Source organism: Leptonotus elevatus, chromosome 13 (assembly GCF_054856555.1).
Source record: "Leptonotus elevatus isolate MCC_2025b chromosome 13, RoL_Lele_1.0, whole genome shotgun sequence".
Taxonomy (NCBI): domain Eukaryota; kingdom Metazoa; phylum Chordata; class Actinopteri; order Syngnathiformes; family Syngnathidae; genus Leptonotus; species Leptonotus elevatus.
This window is the reverse complement of record NC_141251.1, coordinates 2,371,947-2,383,858: the sequence shown is the minus strand read 5'-3', so window position 1 is coordinate 2,383,858 and position 11,912 is coordinate 2,371,947. Positions and strand designations below refer to the sequence as shown.

The window sequence follows — 11,912 nt, the reverse complement described above, 5'->3', positions numbered from 1 at the left end:
GTAAACCATGTTAAACCCTGAGGAACAATGATATTTGTAATAATTATAAATATTATTCACGATTATGAATTTATATTGATGTGTAATTTAAGTAATAGTATATTCGAATTGGAATACCCTCGAGCCAACGTTCACGCTGAAATACTTTCATCTGCTGACGTCACAATCGCCAATAACCGGGCCCGGCCTTAACGGCTCAGTTGCCGTTTATACAATATTTGTTTTAATTCAGTCATAACAAAAAATATATAACAATAATAGTAATTCCAAATCCATTCTCTAAAATTCTACATATAATTTTAAGTAATAAATGCTAACTGGGGAGGTGTAACAGGGAGAGGTATCTTGCACAGTGCATCGTGGGTAGTGTAGTCCTGCTGGAGTGATGGTGCCGCAGGTGCAACTGATATCAATAGCAGACAACACAGAAAATAAAAACAAATTAATATGGATTTATATTTAATATTTAACCAAACAAATTAAAAATAAAGTGTGATCAGTTTTAGCAGTACTAGTAGTATTTTATACTTTACAATTGATCAAATGTAAATAAAAATAAAGTTGAGCTAAATTAATAATTCTTATTAATAATTAACGAAATAGAACGAAATATTCATTAAGATTAGTATAGTTGTAGTGTTATTAAAGTATATTTAAAATTCCATTTAATTCATTAATGAGGGCAAACTTAATTTAAAAAAAAATGGATGAATGAAATACAAAAATAGCTGAAAGAAATCACATAGAAATCACCATGTTACAGAGTGAGGCCATTGTGTATATGAAATACCCAAACATGGTTCCCTGCCTTATAAAGAGTGACATATCATTTCTATCTTTCTCAGGGAATTAAATTGATTGCAACAAGGCTTGGTTACAGCTTGAGTTGGTCTGGAAAACCCAATACTTTATGCTCCAAGATGGAGGCATGGCCCACCACCGGAAACGGTATAATTTCTTTTGAGATGTCAACAATCATCGTTTAAGTTACCTAGCTGAGAGACCTCTGTCAATCACTAAGTCCTTGCAGTCAATGCTCTGGAAAGAAATGACCTGCAATGAGAATATCAACAAGCATGTTTCTATCAGTCGTATTACAGAAAGAATAATTAGGGCCTTCTAAGTATTTCGGTGGGAAAAAATATCTATTTTGAAGTTAAAAAATCTGCTGATGGTCTTGAACATTAGGCCAGTGAAAACGATGAACATAAAAAAAAAAGTTTGAAAAAATATTAATATTAATTAACTAATTAATATTAAAAAGTCTGTTTTTGTGGGTCACTGGGGCAGGCACCTTGGTTATAAGATCTGTCCTGCAGGGAGACGGACCGTCCCACGTCCTGCGTGGGCGAAAGGCGTCCTAGTAAACTAATTGGCGTCACTAATAGGCGGCTAATGAATTGACATGATGCGGTGTCATAGCTGCGGCACTTGTTCAAATGCAAATGAATGACGACCCTGTTGTTGCCTGTCAGTTTTCCGGGGCTCCACTTTAGCGGCGTGGTGGGACAATGAGGCCCTTGTGTGTGTGGATGTGCACTCAAGCACACACATGCAGGGAGGCGAGCGCACATGGAACAACTGGGAACTTTCCAAAGTATTCTGCACCGCATATTTGTGTTTGCGGCTATTTTAGCCCCTGGACTTTGAAAAAATAACAACAACTTTCAAATAAGACAGCACTTAACTTGACTGGATCACAAGATGGCAATTCTGAGCCTGCTTGAGCCTACAATACACTTTTCCACCTCTGGAGGTCGCTGTAGATCCCATGTTGATCTCCCCACATGGCTTCATGATAAAGGAAAGCCGTTTGAGCGTTTATTTGACCTAAAAAATATCCAACTTTTCAATTCAGCACACTAGTAGAACGACAGTATCTTCCCGGTAATGTTTTTTTCTACCACTAGTTTCTACAATGTTTTTCTTCTACCACTTCTACCACACGAGAGGGGAAAATAAATTGAGACAGCAAGGAAAGTGGACTTTGTCCACAGGCACAAGTTTAAAAGTCAGCATGAAACCAAATCAGATCAACCTGGACAACGTTTGACTCAACTTTTATTTTCATTCTTCTCATTCAGGAACCAACCGTTCAGTGACCACCAATCAAGAGTCTTCATTACGTTTAGCTCCGCCTCTTTACTAGCCAATTACAAGGCCGCCCAAAAGTGCCCTCAACAGCTTCATTTGCTATCGCCATGAAAACAACAAATGGTATCATCGCTTTTTCCATCATTTAGATATGGAAACTAGTAGTTACGTTTGAGCCGGCAAACGTCATCATTTTTATCGGACGCCATCTTGGGTAAAATGATCGTTTCCCCAGCAATCAGTGGGAGGATGCACTTGTGCCGCGGTGTTTGTAGTCGGTCTGGAAGGCGGCCATTTTCTTTTGGGGCGTAAAATATTCATGAACTATCAATGACGGCCCATCTGACTGGCTGGGGAACAGATGCTCGTGATCACACAGCCTCTAGAGGTGCAGCATCTGGACATTTCCACACTCGGGCCGTGTGTGCGTATGCTAGTCAGTGTACGTATAAAAAGTCTACACACCCCTGCTCAAATGGCAGAATTTTGTGATCTAAAAAATAAGACTAAAATAATTGTCATCTTTAATGTGATCTGTACAATTTATTTGACCTTTAATTTAAAAAAAATTGTTTAAGAGGGGAAGTAGAAATCGTCAACTGAGATATTGTGGTTGCAAAAGTGCGCACACTCATTTATATCTGGAGATGTGGCAGTGTTCAGTTTAAAACAGCACTGCTAGAAAGTAGAAAAATGTCAGGAAATGTCTTAATTTAGTTTAGGGTTAAACACAGAGGTGGCAAATCCATGTCCAGAAAGTAAAAACCCTGCCACAGTTTGGCTTTAGCCCCTAGTCCTAGCTAGGTAGCTCCCTAGCAGGTAAAGAAGCACCATGGGTGCTAGCTAGCTAGCTAACGCCCCAGCAGGTAAACGAGCACCATGGGAGCTAACTAGGGAGCTAGCTAATTAGCGCCTGGGGCTAAAGCCAAACTGTGGCAGGATTTTTCCTTTCTGGACCTGTATTTGGCACTTCTGGTTAAACAATGGCATGCTCCCAATCTAACATGAGTTTGAATGTGATTGGTTCATTCTGTACACAACACCAACTCAGTCATTAGTAAAAGGGTGTGCACATTTGTGCAACCCATTCATCTTAGTTGTTTGTTTTTACTTCCCCGCTTGGTAACATTTTAACTTTCTATTCTGGAGTTGGATGCAGGTTAGAAGTAATCACAATGGGGACAAAATAATTACATTGGTCTCATTTCAACAAGGGTGTGTAGACTTTTTCTATCCACTCAGTGTGTATGTGTTTGTGTTGGAGTCTGTGTGTATGTCAGACATCAGGAAGAACAACTGTGAGCTTAACTGGCTTGCCTTCCAGATGGTGCGCACTCGTTTTTAGCAATGATCAAAAAGATGGAAAAAAAAAAAGAAGCCAGTAAGTTTTTATCAGGATGTGTGCTTGTCAATCAAACGTCTCTCTCTCACACACACACACACACACACACATGTCTGCTTTCTGTACATCACACACTCCATATGTGTGTATCTGTTTCTGCCTCAGCATCCACGCAGTGAAACTTGGCAGCATGTGTGTGTGTGTGTGTGTGTGTGTGGGTGGGATGTTCACACCTGTGTGTGTGTTTGTGTGAAGCCCACATGGAGCTGTGCAACTTTGGCTGTGTGGCGATGATGGACATCTGGAAGCTAAATTGGTTAATGGCACCTCCAAGCTGTGAGTGTGTGTGGGATGAGTGTGTGCATCTGTCCAGCAGTCCGTGCTGCTGGACGTGTCCACTGGTTATTTTTGAAACAATGCAAATGAGTGTGAGTGTGTGTGTGTGTGTGTGTGTGTGTGTGTGTGTGTGTGTGCGTGTGTGTGTGCGTGTGTGTGTGTGGAGTGCCATCGAAAATCAATACTTTGTGTTTGAGAAAGGATCAAGTGGTGGAAATGTCACTTTCCTTTCTGTCTCTCTCCTGCTTTCTTTTCACGTCTCATCCTCTGATTTCGACTCACTTGCTGTCTGTTCCACTTCCTCTTTTTTTCATCTCTTCCTATCTTTTCCTATTTTGTCTCTTCTCTTCTCCTCTCCGATACTTTTGACTCTTCCTGTCTCTTCGTCTCATTTTCTTTTTCTTTCTATCTCATCATCTTTTTTTGTCTCTCTTTATCTCCCTTTTGTCTTTTCCACTTTTTTTTCTCTCTTCCAGTCTCATCCTCTCTTTTTGTCTTTCTTCCTGTATCTTTTCTACTGTCTTTTTTTCTCTTACTGTCTTGTCCTCTGTTCATCTCTCCTTTGGATCTCTCTCTCTGACTTTCTCTTTTGCTCTCTTTCTTCTCTGTTCTCATCTCTTCTTCTTTCACTTTCCTTCTGTTTTTGCCTGTTTTCTTGAGTGATCATTTGTCCTCTTTCCTTGTCTCTTCTTGTCTCAACCTCTCGTGGGGTCCTTTCTAAAAATGAAGTTGTTGTTGATGACTGAACGATTTAATTCGACTGAGCAGCAAGGACATCGCTGGTCAGATCGGTCACAAATTTTGTTTGTGTGTGTTTCAGAGCCCACCCGGCAGATGCACAGCACTGTGATGCGCTCGCATTGTGTTGATTGGGGAGAGATCAGAGGGATGTGATGTACAAGTCTATCCTCTGTCTGTCTGTCTGTCTGTCTGCTCGTCCGTCCCGCTCCACTCCAGATGTCAGAGGAGCCAGCCAACAAATGTGGCAGTGGAGGAAATTAGCCCCCAGGCGGTGAGACGGCTAATACACACACACACACATACACACTGAAGGGAGTCCAAAACACACGCATTCAGAAAGCCATCATGTGACATTTCCTTTTTTAAAGGCATCACAAATTTAAAGGAGAAGCGAATTTTCACAAATTGATACTCAACTGCAGAAGGGAGAGGCATCTATTAGGAGGGGATGGATCATATTGACAGACTACAGATATGAATGTAGACTGGATGGGACTGATTTATTGGTGCCCTTCTGTTAAACTCAATGAAATAATTTGATATTGAATTACTGACTGCAATTTAAGGCTGTGCAATTAATGGAAATTCAATTACAATTTAGTACACTCCACAAATACAAAATCGGCATAATTGTAAACAAAAATAATAGATTATTAATACTAATTTTGAGTCGTTTAAATTTTTATTTTTGCACCTTTTTTATTTTAAAATGACTAATTAAATCAGTCTTGTTTGGTCCAAAAGGAACAAGAAATGTATGTTTAAACTTTTTTTTTTACATGTTTAACTATTTCCTTATTTTGTACCAAAAAACAAATGATTGTCCTAATTGTGATTGCAATTATTACCAATTTAATCGTGATTAATATTTTCTTCATTCGATAAATAAAAATCAAACTTACCGGTAGTTATGTTTTGGGGCTGCTTTGCTCCACCCAGCACTGGATGTCAAATCTGAAGTTTGCTGCCCTGTGTCGAAAACTTGAAAAAAGTGCCAGGTATGTGCTGACGACCCCCATTTGGCATGAGTTTGAATGTGATTGCTTAATTCTGAACATAGTCACATTCCTTTTTCTAATAGGGTGTGTACACTTGTGCAACCATGTTATCTCATTTGTTTTTACTTCCACCCTCATTTTTTCTCAATTGAGTTGTACACATTAAAGGTTACCGGTCGTTAATAGTGGAAAAAAGTTCTTTATATACCACCCCAAAAAAAATCACAAAAGAAATCTCATTTGAACAGGGGTGTGTAGACTTTTTATCTCCATTATGGCTTACTACACCACCTGTGTTAATAGTTTATTTGCATTGACTTTCTTGATTGAGAAAAGAATAGAGGCATATATACTGTTGTCACTATTGAATGTCTTCAGAATTGATTATCTGATTAATTATTTGATTGAATAATCAAGTGATCACCCCGACCTCTGCATTAAAAAAAAAAAAAAAAGTTTCAAGACAATTTTTTTTATTTCCCAGCCATAAAAGCATCCATGTGAAACTTAAACCAAGTCGCAGACTCAATTTGACATTAGAAAAAATTAGATTTTGATGGCATGGGACCTTCACATTTTTTTTGCCACTTCTGCCCATTGTGGCGGGATGACTGGCACAACAACATCACCCCACAATGATGCTGTGGCGGTGATGTTGTTGTGCCAGTCATCCTGCTGCCACCACCACTGTGACAACCCCCCCCCCCCCCCCCCCCCGCAGCCAGCGGGAACATTTGCCTTGTGGCTCCAATTCCCAGGAATGTCTAACCTGCGCCAGCTGTTGACAACATGCTACCTGTGCCAACAGCGCGTGCCCGCCACACCTCAGCTGCCACTCGCGCCATCTCCATCTGGGGGTGAGATATCGATGTGGGTATGGGTGTGTGTATGTGGTGACCCTGCGCACATCTGTATTTGTGTTTGCACATCTGCATGTATGAATGCTTCTCATTTTGTGTGGGGGTGTGTGCGCGCACATCTGGAGCATCATAGAAGAGGCTTTTCAGCGCCTCAATTCGCCTGCCAAGCAGTCCAGATGTTAGCCGTGTAAGCCCGCGGCCAAATGGAGAGAGCTGCACACTTATTATTATCGGCGTTATTAATATTCAGTGCCGCTAAATTGCAGCTTGTATTCATGTTGATTTTGTTTTTGTTTTTTTGTTTTTACAAGTTTTTCTTTTTTAGACAACGAGACAGGATGCAATTCTGTTTGGGTGCATAACGAGATTTTTTACTATAACTAAAATGAAGGGCCTTTGCGAAGGCATTCAGTAAGTTACTTTTTTTATGTGTTACATTTTTATATATATTTTATTTTTATTTTTAATATTTAATGTTATTTATTGTGCTAAATATATATTTTTTAATTCTTAAATCTTATTTCCAACATTTACATTTCTAATTATAAATGAAATATGTAAATAATTTAAAATAATTTTGAATTATTAACATCATTATTAAAATAATTTTCCTTATTTTACTTTTAATTTTACTTTTTCAATTTTTTTATTTATGAAAATGATATACGTAGTTGGACTTTTTGTAACATTTTGTATTTTTTTTATTACTGATATTCATTATTAATAAATCAAATCTTACTTTTAATAATTGATCAAATAATGATTTTTAATGTAATTTTTTAAAATAATATAATTTTAATTATTAAAATTAAAATTTTCAGCTTTTTACACTTAAATTTGTTTATTTATTTATCATTATTGTATTGTTTTGATATAAGAAGTGCTGCACCAGCATTTCACTGTAAATATATTAACAATCATTTCTCCTTATTAAATCATTGTCATCCCCTTTAAACGTTTTTATTTTCAAGAGAAAGCTTAAAATCACTCATTTCCCTTCATTAGCATTTGTAGCGGCCAGAATTAGCGTCGCAGCACTTGTTTTGGTCAACAGGAGTGCATTTTTTTCTGTCTCCCATTGTGGGGTGAATAAATTGCATCTTATCTTATTTTGAGAGAGCGAAATAGCTCAACATGTAGAGTTGTTATCAAACAGTAATTAGCTCCAACATTATGTCACTAGGATGTTGGGGCAGATTTGGCGCTGCTTTTCGGGTGTGTGCACACGCGTGTGCACTACGCTAAAGCACAGAGGTGGCATCTGCGCGTGTGTTTGCGAGATCCATGTGTTGGGACTTCTGCTGTCCTCCTGCCCCATATGGTGAGCTGACGCCGGGCTAAAACGTTGCGTCCGTCCCCCGTGTGTCACCTTTCAGCCGGCCTGACCCAGTAAACAACAACAACAACTGGACACTGGAGTGAGTGAGCGTTGATGTCTTGTTTTGTTCAAAAAAAAAAAAAACATGATCTGGTCTGCTAAAGCTGACAGATGACGTTTATTTTTTATCGGAATGACCTTGCGCTTGGGTCACATGATCCCCAAATAAGCTTTTCTGTCAACAAGTCACGGAAACGTCACTAAAATGTGCCTTTTTGGACCTATAATAATGTTGGAGATTTACGGTGGTACCGGCCTGGCCCACAAATAGCGAAAGTAAGCGAATAATTGACAACCATTTTAACTCTTTGACTCCCAGCCATTTTCACTTAAGCAACCCCCTTCGCTCCCGGCTGCATTACTGGATTTGACTGATTTTGCAAGTCCCACAAAATATTGTGTTATTGTGCTAAAAAACATGAAACCTACCAAAAGAAAGGTTAGAGTCTTTTCTTTCATTAGGAAAAAAAAGTTCATTTCTTTGTTGTGCAGCAATTAGATTATAGCTAAGTTTCATCATTATTCACATATATTTTTAAAACTGAGGTGAAATCAGCTTTTTTGCAACATGGCCCTTGTTGATCTCTTATAGTCTGCTGCCACCTGCTGGCCGTTTTTTGTAATAACTGCAATTGCTTAACCCGTTTTCTGCAGTTCGGAGGCTGCATCAAAGGTTTCTGTATGCTCTAGCATAAAAAAAAAAAGAAGTATAAATACATATTTGGGACATTTAAAACATTTAAAATAGGACGTCGTTATTAGTTTTTGCGAGCAAATGAGTTAAGAGCTTTTTTTTCTTACCCAATGCTGTTGAACCATAATTAGAAATTGGAACGATAATCACAAGACCAAACCCGAAAGATGGGTTAGCGGACTCCCCGGGTATGCTGTAATAACTAGCGTAACTACAAACATGTTATGCTAGTTAGCGCAGCTTAATTTAGTTTTTGGGGGAAAGCCAAACCCTTGTGAAGAAGTGAATACAAGAAGCTCTCATTGCCTTGTATTGTTTGTTAGCGTCTTGCCCCCGTTAACGTGTTCAGTGCATCATGTTTTTAGCAGTTCCTGTGAGCTATTAAAATGGAAACTTTCCATTTTAGTCATGTTGTTTACACCAAAATTAATGTCCTAGCTTCTTTGTGACTACTTCCCCATCACACACAGTGCCACAATGGCACGCTGGGGGATTGCAAATGAAAAGAGATGTGTCTGTCCTCTTCCTCCTCCTCCTCATCTTCCTCTGGACAGATGTTTGTCCTGAAAGCAAGATGACAATTCCTGGCCGGCCTCCCCAGGGGAGACACGAGCATATTTGCACATTAGGCGTTAATGTGTCTGTTGGCTAAGAGAGTGTGTGCGCGAGTGTGTGCATGTGTGTGGACATGAAGGAGGATTGTTGTGTCTGAAGGAAGGAAGTGGAGGAGCGCAAGCAGGAAGAAAGTGACAGGATTGGAAAGAGCTGGCCCTCGGGGGCCATCAAAAAAGCTGCGTTCCCTCCGTGTGTGGCTTTGCCAGTTGTTGGAAAGCCAAACACAGTCTGCGCATCCAGATGTTGACAGATGCGCCGCCTTCAGCCTCACTTCCTACGCACTCCCTCTGGAGACTTCTTGGTCTTCTTCTTCTTCTTCTTCTTCTTGGCTGTGGCTGCACATCAAATCTGATGTTTTCCAAAAGTCAACCTCGGGGAAAAGCGAGGGCCGACCGATTTCCTTCCAGATGTTCGATGAAATAACCAAAACACACTGCTTGTTTTTCTTCCACATGTGTGACGCCGAGGTAAGCAAACAGCTGCCGCTTATTGTAGAAGCCATACAGAAAACAGAGCACCCCCTAGTGGCCTGGAGTGGTTTGTGCAGTTATGACTGAAGTGAAAGGGTGGTACCATATGCTTCTTATTTGAACCTGATTATAATTTCAACCAAACAGATCAAAATTACTCAAAGCATTGGTTTGTGTACAACTAAACCAAATAACTAAGTAATAGTAAGTAGTAAATACAGAAATAATAAATATTGAACGCGGATATATTGTTAAAATAATCACAAATTTGACATTTCCATTTCATATTTTACAGTACTGTACATTAACTTTAGTTGCCATGCTTTAAAAGCATAAATGGTTGGCAGTAAAGTAAAGTAAAGTAAAGTAAGTAAAATAAGAAAAAAACAGTAATATATGTAAAAAGTTAAATTAATGTTATTTTATAAATATATACGATTATATATATACTCAGCTCTGGGTTTGCCTTGAAGAATAATAAAATAATTTATAATGAAATAAAATAAATAATATATTATATATAACAATATAAAAATATCAAATGTCATTAGTATTTTTAATATTAATAACACATAATTATCCAAAGCCTACATTAATCAGTATTTTGATTTGCCTTGCTTCAAAATGTGAAACAAAATATAGCTAACCCTAGATAATAATACAATTCAACTAAATCAAATAACAAAATTAATAAGCCAATAGTATTAAAAATCAAATTTGATGTACTACTTAAATATTGTTCTATAAATCTTTTTTTATACACGACAACAGTTTGTTTTAAAATATCAAAGTAATCAAATCACAAAATAAAAAGAATAGGACATACTAGTAAAAATAGTAAATATTAAATATCATGAATATTTTATTATTAAGAATATATACAATATATTATAATCATTATGGCAAATAATACATAAACATTAATAAACATGTGTAGCAAAAAAAAAAGAAGCCCATTATTATTTAATAATTTTAATATTTGTGTTGCTTTTTATTCATGCATCTTGTTGACTTTGGCTATGGCTTCACCTAAACGTATGACATCACTTCATGCAACTTAAATCCCCTTGTGAGAGATAACAATTAAAAAAATCTATGATGAAATATCCTGGCAATTGGTTTGAGGTGTTCTTAAGCGCGAATGCAGCGTTGCATGCTAATGTCACTGAATCGTGTCTTTGTTTGAAGAAGGTGCTTTTCTTGCCTAAGTGCTTCTTTTTTGGACATGTGTCCCATGATTACAGATTTTATGGGAAAAAACACCCAACACGTTTAGCAATAAAATCTATAAAATTGCACTTATTGCAACATAAAAGTAAAAATGTGAATTGGCTCCTCTGGCCCCAAGCCCCTCATGTTTTTTTTTTAGGGTTACTTACAACAGCTGAACAACCTGAGAAAGCAGACTGCTACAACCTGAGGGTCATGCAGTGGAGTGGGGTGGGGGTCTGTTTTTGGTGTGTTTTGGGGCATGGGGTGGCAAAGAGGGGGTGCAAAACCTGTCTGCATGCCTGCACAAAAGCAGAAGGTACGTCGTATACACACACACACACACACACACATAAATTGCACATTTGAGAGCATATGCGCTGCAAATTTAACAAAGAAACACACTAACACATAAGCTAGCAAACCAGGTCACATACTACACTACAGAACTAAAGGAGAAAAAAGATATATTTGTAAAAAAGTCAACATCTATCATACTGTAAATAAAGGATGACCTTATTACTTTATGCACACAACAGCTAGCTAAGCATTATTGTAGCTTTGCTGTTTCAATCTACTAGCATAATGCTAAGGCTAAATAGCATTTGTGTACTTAAACCCTTTAATCAATTGTTGCTGAAAGTCATATATTCTTTATCATCTGTGTAGCACTACCATTAGTGCCGTATCTGAGAAAGTGGTTGAGACATCTCAATGAACTGTATATGGTTCAGTAGGCTATCCGTGGATTCACGCCTATTCGCAAGTTTTTTTTTCAAGATAAAAAAAAAAGTATTTATTATATAAATATTTTTTAGATTTTGGTTCAGTGCCCGTCGAGTCACCTATTTGTGGATTTCTTTGTCAGATTTTTTTATTATTATTATTTTTGGGGCGGGTGGGCAGACATTTTGGGTTAGATTTAGGTTAATTTGGGGGGTTTAATTTATTATTATTATAATTACATAATGTAATATATAATATAATTAAAATGTTGGTTCAGTACCCGTAGAGTCATCTATTTGTGGATTTCTTTGACAGAATAAAAAATAAAAATACAATTATGGGTGGGGGGCAGACTTTTTATTTTTTTTTATTTTGGCGGTTTCATTTATTAACATTTGTATTTATTTATTTATTTTAAATATATTGTTTTCAAGGCATTTATCATGTGT

General features: G+C 37.7%; 1 protein-coding gene across 4 annotated transcripts in view; it reads left to right on the top strand.

The window, feature by feature from the left end:
• Positions 1-11,912, top strand: part of akt3a (AKT serine/threonine kinase 3a) — a 67,067-nt gene that overhangs the window by 476 nt on the left and 54,679 nt on the right. Inside the window, exons 2-4 of one of the 4 annotated variants that reach the window (XM_086093023.1) lie at positions 4,593-4,784; positions 5,453-5,511; positions 6,233-6,368. The gene's annotated coding sequence lies outside the window, so the exon portion shown is untranslated. The remainder of the gene's footprint in view (positions 1-4,592; positions 4,785-5,452; positions 5,512-6,232; positions 6,369-11,912) is intronic. The other 3 variants (XM_086093025.1, XM_086093024.1, XM_086093026.1) reach the window with 3 other exon arrangements.